The sequence below is a fragment of the Equus caballus genome, chromosome 18, assembly GCF_041296265.1.
Source record: "Equus caballus isolate H_3958 breed thoroughbred chromosome 18, TB-T2T, whole genome shotgun sequence".
NCBI classification, from domain to species: domain Eukaryota; kingdom Metazoa; phylum Chordata; class Mammalia; order Perissodactyla; family Equidae; genus Equus; species Equus caballus.
Genome location: NC_091701.1, coordinates 36,225,005 through 36,242,747, shown reverse-complemented (window position 1 = coordinate 36,242,747; position 17,743 = coordinate 36,225,005). Strand labels below are relative to the sequence as shown.

At 34.9% G+C, this 17,743-nt stretch overlaps 1 protein-coding gene across 8 annotated transcripts in view; it reads right to left on the bottom strand.

Annotated features, from left to right (window-relative positions):
* The window catches only part of GALNT13 (polypeptide N-acetylgalactosaminyltransferase 13), a 473,172-nt gene that overhangs the window by 448,325 nt on the left and 7,104 nt on the right, over window positions 1–17,743 (bottom strand). The window contains exons 1-2 of one of the 8 annotated variants that reach the window (XM_023622931.2): window positions 1,913–2,175; window positions 718–781 (exon numbers count right to left, since the gene is read on the bottom strand). The exons of the other annotated variants lie outside the window; for them this stretch is intronic. The gene's annotated coding sequence lies outside the window, so the exon portion shown is untranslated. Of the gene's footprint in view, window positions 1–717; window positions 782–1,912; window positions 2,176–17,743 lie in introns of those variants that run through there. 8 annotated transcript variants of the gene reach the window in all.

Sequence of the window (17,743 nt, the reverse complement as noted above, 5' to 3'; positions counted from 1 at the left end):
ATTCCTATAACAATGTACTTCATGAATATCTATTCTGTCCTTATTTCTAGAATATTATTTAAAGAATTATGCCATATAAACCATTTTATAATTAGATCCTCTTTTTATTTAATTGTGAATTTCTTTCTGTGGCAATATCACTTTTTTTATCAGTACAATGGGAAATCATTTCACTGACTGATATTCCATATATGCCACCATTTATTCTGTATTTTTTGCATATATAAGTTGTTATCAATATCTGTTACCAGAAACATAAAAAATAAAAAACACTGCAAAGGTCTTTTGGTACATATCTTCTGCCACAGCATCATTGTTTCCTGAGGATAGAATACCCAGAAGTGGAATTGCTTGATCAAATTGCATGAGGCTGTTAAGACTTGTTAAACTATATTTTATTAATACAGATGCACAGAGTTTTCACCTTTGAACCCCACAATCGGGTTATATTTTACAATCACTACAGCCAGTGGCAGTTGTGGCATAGTATTTGTTACCTGTTTATGCCCTGATCTGGCCCTAGCTCTTCATATTGTCACATCTTGAAGCGAGTTCTATGCATTCTTGGTATTATATGCATTGAGTTTAACTACCTTTTAAAATGTCTTCCAAGAGGTTACCCAAAAATTTGACACCAAAATAAAAAATTGTTTATATGGAAAAGCATGGAAATAGAGCAGCTTAATAAAATAATTATTTCTTTTTGGAGGAACTTACACAATTCCTTATTTTCTTACAAAGCAACAGTCAAGTATTTTACAGGACCCAGGAAGGAAAATACCTACAAATGGATGAAAATGTGTTACAGTCTTGTAACTGACAACATTCAAGAGGATTATTACATGATAAGTGAAGCAAGTGCAGGCAGGAAACACTACAGATCCCTCCAGATCATCCAGGCAGCAATACCAGGTCTCAATTCTAATTTATAACAACAGAGTATCACAATGCCTAGACATTACCAGTTTTTAACACTAGACATTACCATTTACATTTTATTACATTAGAGATTATCATTTTTTAAGTGCCATTATAATTAACGGTTCTCCTTGTTCTTCAACCTACTTCAGCCACTCTTCTTTCTTCCTAAATTCACTTTGTATGCTTGCAAATTCCCACAGTTTTAGCAACTTTCCTAGTCTGTGTATTCATATTTTGTATTCTTAAATTCTGGAGATTAACACAAATTTTAGTATAAGCGCCCAATCGACACTTCTGGAGTGTTAGTTGATCTGCCCTGGCAAGTCATTGATTCAATGACAAATAGCAAGCTATGCCTCCCTTTACACAAGACAGTGTTTTCTTTACTGGTTGATAAGAACATAGTGTGAGACAAAAACTAACCCTTCTGAAGTGAAGACATATGAAGTCTTTTGCTTCCCCTCATATTTAAGTCCTGTCATTGTGTCAGAAGAATAAAATTAGATTAACCCAGAATGATTTACTTCTCTCAGTCATGTTGGTTTTTACCCTTATTTGTTCTGCTCTTTGAGGTGAATGAAAATCAATTGTCTTTTTGATTTATTCTTCTGTTTTCCTAGATATCAAAGCAAGCTGATTAATCTATAACTTCTAAAGTCATCACTAGTATTTTCTCTCTCTCTGTCTCTCTCTCTCTCTCCCCATTTTCGTTTGGCCTTCAAGAACTCTAAACTAACTCCCTCGCACATTTCCTATTGTAAATATGACTTGATAATAATAATCCTATGATAATTTCAATCATGAAAAGCATGACAAATCAAGATGTCCTGAATATTGCACATTATTTAAATGTGATTTTCCTGGAGTCTATCAGCCAACTTATATCAGTGCATAATTCCATATCTGGTCTATACTTCATGCAAATGCATAGGTAATGCCTTGACCAAGTTCCTGGACACCCTTGCCCCTTGATTTTTGACTGCAAGTCCACCTTGTTGACAGGGTCTACATTGTGGCGTTCTGTAACCGAAGACTGTTTCATCCATCCCTCTTCTCTATTCATCCACTTGGGGAGAAGTCAAGACCTGTTTCCAACTCAAGTGGGTCCTTGGTCTGTTCTTTGCTGCCTTTATTTTATTTCATCTTTTTTTCATCAAATGTTGAAAGAACTGGCAAAGTGATCTTTCCAAATATTCACCAGCTTCTCCATGTAAAGAGCACTGAACGCCTTCTCTTTCATCACCTGCTCCTATCTATCTGAGGAGATAAGAGAAAATGTTGGTTCCTTCATCCTCTGAAGTGAAAGCTGAAACAGTTTTGCTTAACTCACTCCACCCTACTCTCAGCAAACACCTGCAAAGCACAGCGTATTTTATATCCTTCACTTCATTATTTTCCAGTCTCTAGAAAATAGAGGTAGAAATTTTACCATTTCCTTTCCATATCCCTATCTTCTGACCCATTCCACTTGCATGAAGCTATTCCAACAACTAATTAGACACAGGCAAAAATTCATGTTCAGAGAACTTCATCAGTGTCATTTATAATATTTATAATTGTAGATCTGTAAAAGCTACGAGTGTCTAACAATTAAAGATCAACTAAATAAGCTGTAGTTTGTGCAGATGATAGAATGCTATGCAGTCACAAAATTCATGTCTCAAATAGGGTTTATTTACAGGCATAAATCTTCAATATATATTTTTAAAACAAAATAAATACTTCTAACATAATGATAAATAAGGTAGGAATTGTGTAAATAACTATAAATACACACATATATTTACATTATAAATATATGTATAAAATTCAGAAACATTAGAGGACTATACAGCAAAATGTTCATAGTTATTTCTGAATGATTTAAAAATATAATATCAATTTTCTTTTTTATACTTTCCTTAATTTTGCAAATCTTATGAAAAACATATATCATGTTATAATATGAAAAGAAAGAAAGAATACTAGTTTACAAACTCAGAGGGAACAAAAGCAACAAAGTGTATACATAAGAACCAAACATACAGCTATAAATCAGGCAAAATTTCAGCATTAAAAGAGCTGGAGCATAGCATAGACAAAATTGAAGCATAATTATACAATAAGATGAAATTGTCAAAAAGTTGACAAAACACGATTTTTTTGATGTGGTTGGACCTGCTAGTTGCCTCCTCAGTATCTATTCATTCTCCTCCCTTCGTTGCAATGTGCACTTTTAGGCTCTTTGACCTTTACCTGCCTGAATTGTAGATATTGGAACTCTGGCAGCTATTTTGAGTGCAGGAAGCTTAGAATGGCTACAAGGATCCCTGGTGATAATATACAGCCATCCTATCAGGCTTGGAAATCAACATCTAGACTTCATATATTGTGAGGGAAACATACGGCACTAACTTTAGGCCACTCTCGGTATACACTGAACACAGTTTCTAAGTAATGCATATTATCTAAGAATTCACAGGTAAAAATAAAAAAAGTTTCTCTGTCATGGATTTAATCATTATTTGATCAGCATATATATATTACCAAATATTAGGATTCATATTCCAAATCATACTTAAAATGAAGAATAATTTTGAAGGAGTTCAGAGGAGAGAAATGGAAAGAATTAACATCTAGGAAATTAGGATACTTAAAAATGACTCAAATAGAGAAATTTATATGTCATAAAAGGAAATATTTAGTAGTTTAATTATATTTAATTGCATGAAGGGTTATTTTTAAAATTAGATTCCAAGTAATGAAATAGCTTTAACAGGAGCAGGAGAGATTATATTATGCACTAAAAATGAATTTCCAGAAACTAAAGATTGTTTAGATACCAGTTATTAAAAAATAATGTTAATACTCTTTGAACATGTTTAAACCTAAATTTAGAACTAGAGCCTTTCAAATCCTGAGATCCAATTAGAAATGTGGTGTGAACATGTGGTAAACTTTAGATAGAGGATGTCAGTTAGTTTTACATTGTTTTATGGTCAATATCCGTGCTTTCTTCATGTTTTACGCCATTGTTTAAAGGTATCACATTTTTGTTTACTTCTTCTGAGAATAAGTTAAAATCGAAAGTGCATCCTTTACTCCATCGCACCATCCAAACATATAGTGTGGCAGGTTGTATTTTCCAAAGATGGGCACAACATCTCCCATCCAGCATGCTCTTCTGCAATGTGACCTTGACATTCACCCATCATGAAATGAAGCTATTTCTTTACTTACTAAAATCTGAGTAAATCCTAGGACTCCTTTGATCAAGAGGATATGGTAGAAACAATAAGGTACCAGTTCCAGGAGTAGCCCTTAACTGGCCTAGCATCTTCTGTTTTCTGCCTCTTGGAGAACTCAGCTGCCATGTAAAAAGTGCCAGCTACTGTGTTGGAGAGAGAGGCCATGCTGAGGAGCACTTAGGCATCAGACATGTGAGTAAAGAAACCATATTGGACATCCAGTTCATCCAGCCTTTAAATGACTCTAGCCCTAGCCACCACCTGATGGTAACTGCATGAGAGACCACAAATGAGGAAGGGTCTCCCAGCTGAGCCCAGTCAACACACAGAACTACGAGAGATTATAATATATTGCTGTTTTAAGCCACTAAATTTCAGGATAATCTCCTGTATAGCAATAAGATAACCAGAAAAATGTGATCTTCCTGGAGACTAAAATTGGGAATTATAATGCAATAATCTGGAATCCTTTATTTATATATCTGACATTATATATATGAACATATATTGACTAGAATGTGAATTGTTTGTATGACAATCTCTCTGTTTTTCTGTCTTTGTCTCTACTTCCATCAAACGAGTTACCTTATTTCCAATTAAAAATATTTCCAATTGTTTTCTGGCTAGTTGCTGATATGTGTACTAACACAGATGTCTACAAGTATAAATATATATATAATGTATGTGTATGTGTGTGTCTGTATATATATATATATATATACACACACACACTGTGTTTATATATACATATACACACACACACACATATACATATATATACAGTGAGTATATATATATATATATATACTCAAGTGTGTTTTGGGGCCATTCAGCCTTTAAAATAGATTATACAGCAGAAACCTGAATGCTGTTCCTATGTGAAGAATCGACAATGTGGAAAGCAGTTTAAAATTGTTTTCTGTGTTCCCTATAAGTAGAACTCAGACCAATAAGACCAATGAGAGAAGTTACACAGAATCAAATTTAAGCTCAACACAAGGAAAAGCTCTCTTACTGTGAGGAATGCCAAAACAGAATGGGCTGCCCTAAGAAAAGGCCAAAGGAAGAGTTCAAGAGGAAATTGAATATCCCTTCTCCAGGAAAGTTGAAAAGTACCTCAAACACTGGCTAGATGCTGGAATTAAATAGTTTTTAAGGACTCTCTTGAACCTACTAATCTGAAAAATCTGTGATGATTATCTTTGGAATAGATTATATTAATATTTTTACATCCTTATCATATTCCAGAAAAAGATACTAGGAGTGTCACAAAGATTTATTCAAAAGAGCATCTTTACATTCATAGCCCTTTATGCTACTGAATCAATATTTAACAATTTTGTAAGACATTTACTGAATAACTAGCTATATTATGGACTTTGGTAGGCCTCAGGGGAACAATGAAGAATGTGATGCCTCCATTATGAAAAAGCTTATAATTTAAAATGGTAGACAGACGAGGACACAACTAACTATGATAACATGGTGTAAGTTAGCAACAGCAACACGAACAAAGTGCTACAGGAACAGAAGAAAAGGAATAGAATAATTCTGCCTTGGAGACTCCAGAAAATTCTTTTAAAAAGGCTTATCATTTGAGCTAAATCTTGAAATGAGGAGATAGGTAATTCAAGGCTGAAAAGCAGTGTGAGCAAAGAAACAGTCATGGACATCTATGGCATACCCAGGTAACAGAGAAGTAACTCAATGAATCCTGAAACTAGATTGGGAGAGCGTAAAAGATGAAATATGAGGCTGCAAAGATCATTTGGGATAAATTTCTATGAAAGGTTTGAATGATATGCTACAGAATTCGAAACTTAACCTGTAGAGCTTTCAAAGATTTGGACACCCAGGAGTTACATGCTTAGAATTATATTTAGAGAGATCCTTCTATTGGCAATGTGGAGTGGAATATGTAAAGGATTACACGATGTGGGGTAGATTTAATTTAGAGAAACACGTCAGGCTTGGGTTTAGATTAGGTACAACCTTGACTGAGAGCAGGTGGGGTGACAGGATCACCCCTCAAGATCCCTTTCAATCTTAAACTCTGTGACTTACGTCCCTGGCAAAGGAAAGGAGTTCCAGATAAATTCTAATAAATGACAGAGGTGGTAGAACTCTCGGGCCAGTCTGGTGAAAATCATAAAGACAGGCTATTTCAAGTACCCAATGAGTTTTACAAGAAGTATATAAAGTACACAATCTTCAACTAGCTGACAAAGGAATTTGAGAGGAAAAAGAATCACAAGGAAGACATTAATACAGCACAGTGGAAAGACATTTTCAGCTATCCTACTGGGAAAGCCAGATAAAAATTTGACTGACCTAAATCCTTTTTGGCCTGCATCATTTTCCAAAGTAGTGTCTACTGCTTTGGAAGGCTCAGGGGACCTAGCTAGACACGTGCAATCTAATTAAATGCATGTATTAAGGATTTAATTGTGTAAGGCATTTTGCTAGGTACAGCACAAAAAGAATTGCATTGGACTGCCTTCTTGGATTTCATGATCTGCACAAGACAGACAGATATAGATATACATCTACCATTTAGGAAGATAGAAGAAAGGACTCATTAAACTACAGGAACAGGCAAAAATACATGTACTTATACTGAATGCTCCATGAGCATTAATAAGAGCGAGACAACTCCTTGATTAGTTCCATTTCAAGGGGAAACACTAAGGGTCAAAGAATAAATGCCAATGACCAGATCTCACTACCGAGACTCAATGGAAGAAAAAAGGAAAGCTCTACCCTATTCAGCTCTAACAGCACTAAAAGCCAATGTCAGTAAGGCAGTCCAAGGCACAACATTTCCCAGGATTGCAGCTGCTTGAAGGGAGGAGAAACAGGCCAACCACGACACAGCATCAGTCTGGGAATGCAAGCTCCTTTTCTTTCCTCCCTTCCTTTTTGCTGTCACTGGTATTGGTGTTAGTGATTCCAGTAAGTGCCTTTGGCCTTGCAGAGGGAGCTCTATATATGGGTGTCAGCAAAAAAGTAGGAATTCATAAAATTTCTAATAAATAGAATGTGTGACCCTGGATTGAGAAAGTGACATGTGAAAAAGTTTGAAATTGAGGTGTAGTGTGAATTTTATCCCTGAGACTAATACATGGTCTATGACATCAGAATTCTTAAGTCCTCTGAATGACTTGCTTGATGGCAATCAGCCAAGCACACCATCACACAGAATTCTACATACTAAAGACCCTGACTGTCCTTGAAGCCCCCACACAGTGGTAAATGAACAAATGAGGCACATATTTTCCTATAAAATGATACAGCCTTGAATAACAAATATGAACACATTTGCTGAAAAGCACAGAGAAGAAAAAGTAAAAATTCTCCACGATAACAATATGTAGTAACATGCTTATGATTCATAAATTTGCAATGTCGTTAATACAGAAAGATGATGTTTCTACTTGTTTATGGTATAAGAGGCCCTTGCTTGATAGAATGGCTTGGCCTTATGAAAATATGTACCTCTGTTTTGCAGAGGTTGTTCATCTCTGAATGAGGAAATAATCCTCAGAAGCAGGAAAGAGAAAATCGTCTTTTTAATAGTGTGAGACTTCAGTAAGGCAGAGACTCGACAGAAAGCAAGCAGAAGTGCAGACACACAGAAAAAAGGATTTTGCCTAGTGGACCCCCAGGGTTTTTGAATTGCAAAACCACTCAGTAATTGCATGCAGTGAACATGAACCCACTGCTTAAAACCCATTTGTAAGTATGTGTCTCTTAATGAAATTCTGGAAGCACCTGATCTTGCGTTTACATAGTGCCTTAAACTAAGTGGATCCCAAAACCACTGGCCAGATTTATTGATTGATTATGTATACTGACTGTTTAAGCAGGAATCATTTCATGCATCCATGAAGTGCACTTCTGTATTAAAATGTGGCAACATTTTACTGGCCCACAATTTTATATATCACTTTCATGTGAGATATAGTCCCTTGGCTAATTAAAAGTGCATGAATATTTAGAGAATTATAATAAAATACAGATGCATATATTACAACTTGATTAAAATCACATAATAAAATTTTTCCATGGCAAGTACTAAATATATATACGATTTTAAAAATAGACAGAAAATAACACCAGTTAAAAATGACTAAATGTGGGAGTTTTACGGTATGTTAGTGTGGAGAGGAATGACAGGGTGAAAGTGTGTATGAAAGGTTTTAAGGTTGACTAAAAACCCAAAACTACTGAGTTAAATCTGACAAGAAAGTTATACTGCAAATAAGGTTTTAGATAGAGAAGTTTAAAAAAGCTGGACCAAAACTTAATTTGGTCAAAGAAAAGGTCAAAACAAACTCTATAGTGAATAAAGCAAATAAAAGTCAAGTATAAACCTGAATTATCACAAAATAAGATCAGGAACTTCTATCTAGCTTGAGTGGCACCCAAGTACAAGACTGTGGAGGTCCACATTAAAAAACACCCAGGGAGCCCATAAAAATGAAAACTCAACTTTAAGTAGAAGCCGTTTAAGACACACACACACACACACACACACACACACACACACACACGTAGTGGGCATTAGCCACACCCTATGACAGGAAACAGTACATATCTTTGATTTAGTGTTAGTCAAAACTGCATTGCAAAATCAATCATAGTGTTAAGCTTTCTATATCTTGGTTTTATATTTATAACAATGGAGAATATTTTTTGTGGGTTACTGACTTTCAAAGCACTTGCTAAATAAAATGAAAATTGTTCACAAAGTAAACTTACACGGTTAATTATCAGTGGACTATTTTATACTATAAAATAATTACATGCGGTATAATATTTCGGCAGATGGATGCAATAATACAAGAACCAATCAATTGTTTGTGACTTCACGTAACCTTGGTTGAAAATGGTTAACCTCATGCATGGTTCCCAGACATGACAAGAGTTATTACTTGATTTTAAATATTCCTCATGTAGAAATTCCTTACAATGTTGTTGAAGCTTATACTAAGGTCTTCTTTTTAATCACTTTTAAAATATATTCAGGTGGCACACAAAACTTCAGGATGGGAGGCAACAGGAGTACTAAGCAAATGCAAGCTGAGGACTCAACATTATTTTTAGGCAGCATGAGAAAACTGAATCATAATAGGAAAAATAGGAAAAGGTTATTTAAAGCATTTCCTTATTTGTAATATGAAAAGGATTTTTAAACAGATAAAACCCATACACTATTTAATAACCTATAAAACCACTTCTTATATAATAAACTCTCATAAAACATAACACGAATTAGTCTTTTTTTTTTTTAATATTCTATTTTACTGAATATGTTTCTGGACTTGAGGAATTTGTAGGTTACATTAAACAATTAGTCCTGGTACATTTCAACAGTCTGCAAATGATTCAAAATAAATCAAAAGCAGCATGATGCATCATTAGATCCCACCAGCAGTTTATTAATTTATGAACAATTATCATTTGTACAAATTATTGTGAAGGAACTGACAAACTATCAGTGCTCAAAACAACAGATTTTCTTCATATGATAAGAAGAGAGAATTGAAATTCAAATATGTCTAAGTGAGAAATCAATTTCAATTTGTTATTTCAAATTATGTGTTTTTCTAAATAAAAAACAGAAAATTTCCAATTAAGCATTTATAAAAATCCTTGAAAACAAGTAGATATCACATACTGAAAATGAAGTCTGTGTCTCTAAAGAACAAAAAATAATCATGTTTCATCTTTTTCATTCAGAGACTAAGGCTGGGTGGCAATATGTTTTAAAATTTTCACTATTTTTCATATTCACACACCAAAAAGGCACTCATCTTTCAATTTCTCTAAGGATCATCCACAAGAAAAAATAACAGTCAAAGATGATCAAAAAAACTAAGGGGAAAATGGAGTATGACTGCTCAACTTAACCAAGAACAACTAACAAAAATCAGCAGTGACGTTGGAATTTTCCAAATAGAGTAAAAGGGAATAGAAGAAGATTACCATCCTTTTTCTACACTAGATGCACTTTCTGCAAAGTGGCATTTCAGTGTTAAGAAATGTTTACAATTTGTACAGTGTTATGATATCATATTTATCATGATATGATATACCTTTGCCTTCACACATTTACCTTCTCTTCTCTCTTAAATAAGATTTCTAAATATTTCACTAATACACTTTTACTGTGTTTCTATTTTGCTTGGCTCCAATCCTATCTTTCACTCCTATTTATTTATTGTCTCCTGGGACCCGATTTTGTAGTTACTCTTTACAATAACTCTTTCAGGTCTGAGAATTTTATTTCGGAAATCGGTTAAGCAGGCCAGATTTACTAGGCACCTGTCACGCTTGATGCCAGAAGAGGACCCTGGAAGAGAAGATACACTAATAATAGCTATCATTTGTTGGGCCCTTGCTAAATGCCAAGCACAATAATCAGTACATCACACGCATTGTCACCTCAATCCTCACAACAACCCTTTAAAGTAGTTACATTAGGTGCATGAAAACAAATATCTAGCTCTTAGTATTGTGAGAATAAAATGAGCTAAATTATGTAAAGCACTTAAAAGAGACCCTCGTGCCCAATTAGAGACCTGGATTAATTACTGTTAGCTATTATTACTATTGCCCCCATTTTAAAGATGAGATTCCATAGACTAAATTGCAAGGAATATAGTCCATAGAGGCTATGTAATTCTGCTTTGTCATTCTGCTGGTAACGGGATGAGTCAGAATTTTTAAACTGTATTTATGCAAGTACCTTAGTCTTAAACTTGTGTCTTTAACACAACCATGCTCCATTGCCTTCTCCGAAGTTGAGTGTCTGCATTTTCTTATCTTAGAATCAAGTTAGTCCATATGCTAAAGGTTCTAAGAACTTCAAGGTTCAAGGTTCAAGAACTTCATATTTAAAAGGAAATTTAATGGACCCTTGATTCATCAAACTAGGTGAGATAACAGACAAAGCAGCTCTCACTGCCCGTAAGTCCTTGTCGAAAAACCAGATCACTCGGAAAATAGTAAAAGGAGGTGACCCAAAAGATTGTAATCTGTCAAGAGAAATCAGATATTCACAGCTTTAAAGAATGCCTCATTGTTAATTTGTTTTTTCTCATTTCAGAATCCCCTATCTTTCCATATCACAAAAATACTAGATTTTAACATATCAATTAAAAGTCATTTTTGTTATCAGTTTTCCACAATACGTACGTTTTTGTGTTACCAACGTCCCAAGCTATGGGAGAAAACTGGGAAACTTCCTCATTCCTCCGTCTCTCTCTTTCTCAGTCTCTTTATTTCCATCTCTCTATAAGGAAGCTACTGCAATTTTCTTTTAATTTGCTGAATTGATGTTCATAGTTAAAAGGTGCTAAAGCATACACACACACACACACACACACACACACAGAATTCTTCCAAGAACCAGCAGGTTAGAAGTTTTTTGTGGGACCCATCTGTGTTCTCACATTCATTAGCATTAGCTAGCATCTTAAAAGCAACTATTTCCGATTAGCTACAAAATTAAAGTGTTAGCCCAAACAATAAGAAGCAGTGAGAACTTCAAGAGCAGCTGCTGATCTAAGATGGCAATATCTTCACATCTGTGTAACGTTGAAATGGCCATCCTTCATCTATCAATTCTTCTGTGAATCTGCAGACACATCAGGTAATCACAGTAACTGGTGTAATTTAATAACACAAAGGACTATAAAATTTACTGTCTCTGTCTGGAAACCACTACAAAATGTTGTTCAAAACTATTGTTTAGCGCTACTAAAATGTTCAGGAAAACAGAGGTAGAATGGAGATAGGATCATTTAAAGAATTATTTAGTAATGCTATGCATTTTTTCCTTAACCAAAAAGGTTATATATTTTTAAATTATAAGAAAATAAGGTCTTGAATAAGGAAAAAATTCTATCAAAATAATCCTATTTGGGAAGTGACTATTACAGATCAATAGAACTAAACATACATGATTCTGATTTGAGTGGTCAATTCTGTTAGACACAAGGTAAAGAAATACACTTAAAGAAGAAGGAGGAGCATTGTTAAAAAGGCAATTAATACCTTTACTCTAATAAGGAGCTAGTGCAAGTCAGAACCCTGAGCCAGTCTGGAGACCTAGCATACCTAGAAAAACTATAGTTCATTTCATTCTCAAAGAAAATGATAGGACTATCTTCTTCATAAAGGAAACACTAGAATATAGACAGATACTGGATACTTCTTATACCAGCTGCCTCATTTTAAAGATGAGGAAACTGAGATCCAGAGAACTTAAAGGACATGTTTCAGAGTTTACCAACGGCTTTATCAGAACTACAATCCAATTCTCTCATCTTAGCCCCCTGATCTTTACAATACTGTGGGGCATCACTGCTGCTGTGTTTAATAACAAAAGTCCTGAGTATTTCTATTTCTTTATATAGTGCAGCCCCCTCCCCAGCCCCAACCAGTTCCTCTCCCCAGAGGAAATCATTTTGTTTATTAGCTCTACAATAGAAGCCTTAAATTCAAATGTCTTTATGGACCAAAGTTATTCAATAGAAAGTGACTGGAATTTGTAGAAATCTGGAGACTACATACCCACCTAAAAGCAACTACATTTTTTAAAAATCAAACTAAAGCATACTTTGACCAAACAAATGGACCCAAAGTATTCTAGACATTATCTAAATTATCTTATTTGCCACACTCCCCACTTCTCCATCCTGTTCCTCTTAATATAGTCATTATTCATCTTTTGGGTTAGCTTTGTAACTTTAAGGAATATATCATCACTGATATTCCCTATATCAACTACAGACACTATCTCTTGACCCCGTTTTCAACATGCTAACGGTCCAATCCTGACCCTTTCCTTCTGCTTTCTCCAACCCCCATACCCCCATACCTAACTCCCACCCTCTGGCCACCTGAATGTTTACTGTAACATTGCCATCGTTGATAATATTTGCAGTTGTCCGACTTCCATGGTTTATCTAAAGATTGACACTAAAAGTCGAAAACCAGTAAATACCATTTATATTTAATTAATATAAAAATATTGTTCACTTTGGGGCTGACTAAAGTTCTACAATTACTTTCTTTTCTTGCATAGTCTTTTGTTTTTCCTGAAATTTCTACCTTTTTTCCTCTTGCACTATTTTTGTCTTTTCAAATATTTCTGGAACATTAAATGCTGTATAATGTCCTCTTTTTGTCCCAGAGCCTCCTACCAGCCAAAGTCCTCCATTTTTTTACACTAATCCTACATCAGATTTCTAGGACTACCTCATAGCTATCAGGCCATGTCCTTCCCTTTCTTTTAATTACACTTTGATGGATTCGACCTCAAGTAATTTTGTTAGAAAGGTTACATCTGAGGAAATTATCTTTATAGTCCTTATGTGTCTGAAAATGTCTTTATTCTACCCTTGCACTTGATTGATATTTTGAATGGATATGAAATTTTGAGTTGCAAATCACCTTTCTTCAGAAATTTGAGTATTCTATTAATTCTTTAATATTTGTTCTAACTATATTTTTTGTTTCCTTACATCACTCCAGTTAGTAAGAATCACACTTCAAGGAGATTCACTGTGACTCCTATATTTTCCTTTTTTTCCTCTTTGTTTGCATTGTGGAGATGATTTTCTCTATTTGAAATTACAAATTTCCCCTTAAACTATTGATTTGAATAACTTTAATTTCCAAGTTTTTCTTGTTCACTTATTGTCTTTTCCATATCATCCCCTTGTTTTACAAATGCAATATTTTCTTGGATATCTTCAAGGATTCTAATGTTTTTGTCTCTTTTATGATCTTTTAATTATATGTTCCCTGCAAGATGACTTTATTGTTATTGGTTTTCATTTATCTTGGTCTCTCTTTGGCATGTTACAGACTTTTCTTAATATTGTTTTCTTACATTATTTCTTAAATATCTGGCGATCCCTAGTTGCTGTTTTATATTTAAGAGTGAAGGAATAGAAATGCTGAGCCCTCTGTATTTGAGAGGGTCTTGTTAATTAGAAGACTTTGCTTTAGGATAAGCAAGTTGCTGATCATTAGGCTTAAAGACTTTAAGTGCTAAAATAAAAGGGACTATATTCTCTGGTTCTAAGATGTAGCCCTAGTTGCCCTCATGGCCCCTCAGCAGTGCACGTAATTCCATTAGTATGTGTTAAGAGGGGATGGGGAAAGGGCTAGTGAGAAAAATTTGCTGTGGGGATGTTCTAGGAGGTAGAATTGGCGAATATAAGGCTGACTATTCCATCTACACATGTGGACTAATTATTTGGTTTCAGTCCAGAGTCTCACTTCTGTCCTCTATGTTTCCGGCATTATGGAGCCTCAAGCTGCTGGGGGCTTGTTCAGGGCGGAGTGGCTCTCTCCTCAAGTTCAGGCCACTCCCCCATATCTTAGTCAGTTCCCTCCGCCTTGCTTCACTTCGTCCAGTTTTTAACAATTTGTTATCTTTTTAACCCCTTAATTTGACGCTTAAATTAATGAGGTTTCAAGGAGGAGGTTTAGATAAAGGTAAGTCTCAATCCTTCTTCTTACAGTCGATACTTGCTTGTTTAAACGCAATTCTGCTAACCTGGAGAAGTTACCCTTAAAACACCCAAAATGAAGAAAACCCAAGAACAAACAAAATTATTATGCTGTTGCATATCACCAGTCATCATGGCAAAAATGCTGTTCAGAATGATTCAAACAAGGCTCTCTGCTGAAATAAATACAAATTGCACATCTGCGCAGATCTTAAGGTACAAAGGGTAAAAGTAACACTACTGATTTCATGTTTCTGAATTGCCTTATAATCTATCCTTTTTGTAGGGAATGAGACAACTGATTAACATTCTCAAAAACCAAGATTTATTGAAGTTCAAAATTATTTAATGAGATAGTCGCAAATATCTTACATTAGTGGAGGTTATTTGTCCTTACAAAAGAAATGGAAATGATGCATACATGTTATCCCACTTGAATTAGAATTATATAGATAATAAGAATTTGTGCATTGTAGAAGCAAAATGGGCCTATTGTTGCCTGCAACAGCAAATGAAGTGTCTTATAACTAGCAATTCAATGTGTTAATTCAGCTGCACCATCCAATTACCTACGATTCATCTCAACTTAGTGCACAACAATAAAACTCTTAAAATCTGTGACAAGATGTCTGCGCTAGGTTTACCAAGTAGAAGAAATACTATCCCAAAGTCAGGGAGTGGGAGCCACAGAATATAATTATTAAAATTGTTCATCACAATCTATCAACTAACATCACGATGAATTTTTGACATGAAGTCAATAACGTAGAGTTAATAATGAAACATATATTGGATGTTTTATAAGGACTATCTGACCAAGCAATGTGAGACCTGTGTGGCAACTGAAATTGGCATCCCCTCAAAAAACACAGCATTCCCTTGGAGCCATAGGCCTGCCAACTGCCAACTGACCACAGGGCCCAAGCACACAATTCTAAAAGTAGACAAAGGTAATGAGATGTGAGTTTAGCATCCCCAGCCTCCTGCTAAATGACCCAGATGCAAGAGCTAGAGCGTCTGTCTCTTACCTTCTTACAGACTAAGTGCTGAAATGAACAGAAGCTGTTTTTTATTTACCTTTTTTTCTTACAGAATCAAAAGCACAAATAGATAGTCCAATACTGCCACATGAGGATTTATTAAGCCATAGAAGAGACACAATTTAAAGTAGAGAGCACCATGAAGAAGGAAGACAGGAAGGGAGGGGCGAGGAAAATATACAAAAGAAAAAGAGTATTTAGAAATGATAAACACAGCATTTACTTAAAAAGAAAATACAAAGGTACACTGAAAATCTATAGGATATGGGTAAAATCTGAACCATTATAAGGGACAGGCTGGTATCTATAATATTTTTCGGGACAAGTGATGTACAGTCTCATTTGAGATTGAGCTATCAAGAGAATCAAAGAAATATGAACCTTGAGGATCCATAAAAAGAGGTGGAATTTGCTGAGAAAAAGAGAAAAGACTGTACTGAGTTTCAAAACTAGGCTAGTCAGAAATCCCATACACCCTTGCTTCATTTACCGAATCTGAAAACATCAGTGTTTTGTTTTGTTTTTTTTTAAAGATTGGCACCTGGTCTAACAACTGTTGCAAATCTTTGCTTTTTTTCTTTTTTTTCCCCAAAGATTGGCACCTGGGCTAACAACTGTTGCCAATCTTTTTTTATTTTTTCTGCTTTTATCTCCCCAAACCCCCCTGTACACAGTTGTATATCTTAGTTGCACGTCCTTCTAGTTGTGGGATGTGGGACGCTGCCTCAACGTGGCCTGACGAGCAGTGCCATGTCCGCGCCCAGGATCCGAACCCTGGGCAGCCACAGCGGAGCTCGCGAACTTAACCACTCGGCCACAGAGCCAGCCCCAACATCAGTGTTTTTAAGTGCAGATTTTTATTTCTTTAAAAAACCAGACAGGTGGAGTGACTCATTACTGGGGGTATATAATTCAAATAATTTATATACTGTAATCAAGTATGAATCAGCCTAAAATAACATTTATTTTTTAAAAAGACTTTAGAAAAGTCATATTAAAACACTGTCTTAGTGCATGAAACAAAAGTATTAAGTTAACAGAAAATTGCTGAAAATCAACTGAGAAGACCAGAAATAAGGAGAAAATGCACCTCACCAAAAATTAATACATCAGTTCTGACAGATTACCCATGATTACAAATAACTATAATTATTCCATCATATAAAAAGCTTACCAAAAAAACATACTTGAGGAAAAAGTACAGTAGTTTCAGTAGGATTTCCCCAATCCTTTCATAGATATGAATATTTCCTAATGTAACTAATTTAAACAACTATCAGCAGTATTGAAGGAAAATAGGCTACTGCTTATTAGATTAGAGATGCAGAGCTTCATTACAGATGGAAGTCTATATATAGAAATCTTATTTAGTTACAGATTTAAAATTGTCTTCTTCCTGTCTTCATCATTATGTGTCAATTTCTTGTTACGTATTTTGTTTTCTTTTTGGGGGGTCAGGGGTCTGCGACTAACTAGAGACAATAATGAAGCTACTTGAAGAAAACCACTCTGACTTTTCCATGTTTACCATCCCCTTCATAGTAACTTACTTTCTGAATCTGGTCCATGACTTCTAAAAGGTAAACATCTTGTTTCCAACTCTAGAACCTGGGTTTGTTGGTCAGATTTTCTTCCTTCACTTTTAAAGGTAAAACTTAAATAGAAAACAAGACATAGAAATCTGGGTTCCATTTTCAATTCCGCTACTTCAAGATTTGTGACTTAAAGCAGGTCATTTTAATCATTTCATCAAAATAGCACAGTCCTTGACCTGCCACTTATCAGCTTACTGTGGACAAATTACTCAACCTTTTGTGTCTCAATCCCTTCATCTTTAAAACGAAGATACTCATAAAACCTACTTTTGGGGGTTGTTATGATTAAATGAATTAATATCTGTAAAGCATTTAGAACAGTGTACAGAACATAGCAACTTCTATATTTTGTTAAATAAATAAAAATAAGTAAATCTGAAAAATGATGTACTAGATCAAGTTGCTTCAAACCTCACTGTACATCAGAATCA